This window comes from Pseudorca crassidens, chromosome 5 (assembly GCF_039906515.1).
Source record: "Pseudorca crassidens isolate mPseCra1 chromosome 5, mPseCra1.hap1, whole genome shotgun sequence".
Lineage (NCBI taxonomy): Eukaryota > Metazoa > Chordata > Mammalia > Artiodactyla > Delphinidae > Pseudorca > Pseudorca crassidens.
In genome coordinates, this window is record NC_090300.1 from 77,231,792 (window position 1) to 77,235,627 (window position 3,836).

The window sequence follows — 3,836 nt, forward strand, 5'->3', positions numbered from 1 at the left end:
TAAATCTCTAAATTAGCTAAAAGTTTTTGTTTAATTATAGTCCTTTCCTTTCTGGTTCCTGGAATAACCATCTCTCTCCCTGAACATGCTTTGTGACATTTTTTGTATAAATTTTATCTTTCTTGTGCATATGTTTTCATTATAAGTCATCTGAAACCTCCTCGGAAGTAGCTGGGTATGAATAATTTCTCTGAAAGTCTTATTGGAGCCAAATATAGTCTTCTTGATTTTATTCTTTAGCCTCCCTTTATACTGGTTTCCACTCAGATTAAATCTTATATTCAACTAAATAGATGGAGATTTCTTAATGGCTTTAAACCTGTATCTCCAGAGTTAATCTTGGAGCCTTCTAATCTTCTTCTGAATTTTAAAGTCTGGACTGCAAGGAGAATTTTCAGGGGGAAAAAAAAAACTTCTGTGGTTTGATAATTAAAATAATAAACTGAGCTCCAGGATGAGAGACCTACCCTTGAATGCAGGTCTGACACCTGGTGGAGCGTTTTCCACCCTTCATTTTACCCATCTCTGAGGAAGAAGCATTTTCTCTTTTCCTTTGAAGATCACCCTATGCTTGTCCTCCTGGTCTTATTCCTCATATCTTCTTCCGTTACCCTCTTTTCCTGTACTGTTATTCTCCTTCCTCCATGGGCTACTTGTGCTCTGACTATATGATCAAATTTCTCCTATACTATAAAAACTTTCCCTTGACCCCAAATCTCCTGAAAACAACCCCTCTTCTCTTCCTTTCCTAGCCAAATATCTTGAAAGAGACACACTGTCCACTTTTCACTTAAGTAATATTTATTGAGTGTCTACTTATCCCAGACATGATGCTAGACATTGGGAATGATGGCAGACAAGACACCACCCAGGTTCTTGTGGAGTTCAGCCTCCTGTCCAAGGCTCAGCCCTTGCCATGCCACTGAAACAGCTCAGACAAAGCTTCTGGGGACCTAGTCCCCAAATTCTGTGGCTCTTCTCAGCATCCCCCTCCAGCAGTACGAGACACCTTAACAATGAGTAGTAACGTCCTCAAACCTAATAGCTCACACTTAGAAATCATCCTCCCTGTTCAAGGCCCTGTGATGAGTACAGAGAATCTGCCTTTGAAAAGCTTACACATAGAATATCATGTAGCCCAAATACACAGGGCTTCCCCTAAGTCCAGTTTCATAAGGAAAATACTTTTAGAGAGGCAAAAGCTTTTATTCACAAAACTTGCTTAATATGCCCACCATTGATCTCAATATACAAATTCAGATGTATTAAACAGCAAATACTTGGGGAGTGACATCAGTAATATCCTTTTATAACACATTTACTGCTGCAAATGTTCACCATTCCTGATTTCTCTGTGCATACCAGCCCTTCCAAGTGTCCCCCAGAATAAAAATTGTCTGGACTTTTTCTTAGTCATAGGCCTGAAAACCCATAGAAATAGAAAAATACAAATTATGGTTTGTTGAAATGAAAAAATATGAATTTTCCTAAGATTCTGGGTAAAAGAATTGTTCGCATTTTGCTGTCTCGTTAGCCCCCATATCTGCCAATACAGGTTCTCTGCTCCCTGTCAAAGGCCCCCTCTTCTTTCTGAGTCCCCAGAGGCTATCTTTAGTGTGTTCCACCCAATAGCATCTGCTACTGTTCCTGAGTTCCATGACAAGCAAGCTCCCAAATCCTTGGAGAACCAGAGCTGTGTCTTTGGTAGAGAAGAGCTCTCTGTATTTCGTATTATGGAATAGGGTCAGGAGGTCCCAAAGCATTGTTGCTTAGGCCCCAACATCTTACGGAAGTGTTAGTGAAACCAGTTCTTATATTTTTTATACTCTCCCTCTAACCTCAGTATGAGTCCAGAATGGGGACCAAACTATCCTCAGTGCTTCTGCCCTCTATAAGGCTATTCCTGGGTTAAACTACTCTCGCTGCATCCCACCCACTCCTCTGATTCACCCAGGTATGTCTGCACCCCAGAAATAGGATCCAGGCTCAAGCTGAGGCAGAGTTCCCCATTACACACAGGTATCAATACAAAGCTATGTCCATGCTAAGGCCAGGCAAATGGGCCTGATGTAGAAGCCCCTGGAGCCCAGCAGCAGCAAGTTCCCTGATGAGCCACAGTTGAGGAATGACTCCTGAGAGATAGGGAAAGGACCCGTTGTGAAAGAGCTCACCCAAGCTCTTAGCTTGTAGCTGTTTGACTCCTTATCGATGTCACCAGGAATTTTACTAAAGGAACGACTTAATGAACACAAATCCTGCCAGTAACTTCTGGTTGTTCCCGAGTGTGACAGTGAGCCTCTTCATCCTCATGGGGTGAGGCTTGCTAAGGACACCTATTTATTCCATCCCCTTAGGACAAGCCATAGCCCTTCTGCCAGGGCCACCTACTATCTATTCATGCAAATTAGAAAGAGGTGCCCCTGCTTCAGATGGATCCAGCTGGGGATGAAAACACAGCTTCCACCAAACATGCCCCCCTCAGATTCTCCAGAGCAGACAGCTATTGGGGGAAGAAGAATGGCACATCAGAGCCATCATGACCTGCCTTTTACAGGGGAAACAAGCCCAGAGAGGAGAACGAACTTGCCCAAGGTCACACAGTGAGTCAGTAATAACAAGAGTACAGCTCAGGTCTCCTAAAGCCCAGCCCATGTAATGTCCACAGATCATCTCAGGGTGTGATAAGCAACAGTTTCATGGCCCAATCGGAGGACCCAGGGCTCCCTCCCCCAGAGAGCAGAGCAGGCTCAAGGACTGACAAACCCAGACCCAAGTTCCCTTCGCTCTCACTCAGTGTTCTTTTTACACATGTCCTCTACCCAAGACAGGGAGGAGCTCATTCCTGGGTACTCATGGGGGTGGGGGAGGGGTTGCAATGACAAAAGATGAGGACATAAATGGATCACTGAGTAACCGTTTCTGCAGTCCAGTCCCCTCGTCCCCAGTACACATGGAGAACTGCACTTCTGGTCTACATAGAACAGTGCTTCTTAAACCCTGCTGTGCACCAGAATCTAAAACATAGATTGTTCATTGTCTTCCCCTAAATTTTTTGATTCAGTGGGTCACATGTGGGCCTGAGAATCTGCATATCTAACAAGTTCCCAGGTGATGCTGATGCTGCTGGTTTGGGGACCACACTTTGAGAACCACCAGCCTAGTCCATCTTTGGTCTTCTTCCCATCCTCCAAAGCATGATGGAATGAGCGAGGCTCTGCGGGAGACCTGGGTTCCAGTTCCAGCACTGTCACTGACTAAATATGTGACCCAGGGCAAGTCATTTCCTGTTTCTAAGCCCAAAGAGAGGCAGTGAGTTACCCCCACTGGCAGCTCCTCCCCAGTCAGAACCACATCAACCTGGGTTCACCTCTGTAGCCCCAGATCCTTTGTACAATCTGTGCTTGAAGAGATGCTGGTGAATGGATTTGATTGCCTTCGAGCTTCCTTCCAGCTCAGGCCCTAGGATTCTGACCTCTTCTTTCCAAATCTGAACTTTTCCCTCTCCAGTTGGACCAGATATTTGGGATCTTTCTAGGACAAGAGGAGGGGAGGATGTTCTGGAATTCAGGGCAGATTGTTGAGGTGAGAGAGCCCTGGAACACCCGTGAGCTGGGGGAATCAGGCCCCAGACAGCAGATACCTTACTCTCAGAAACAGCTGAGCGTGTGTGTCCAGGCCTAGGAGCATGGGGATCAAGAGAGGCCTGCGGTTAGACTCAGCCCCCGCACCGGCACAGACTCCAGCAGGGGGCGCCAAAGAGAAGCGTAAGGCCAGTCCGGTCAGCGCCCAGGTGTCCAGTCGGGGGTGGGCGGGTGCACGTTAGGGGCGTGGACACC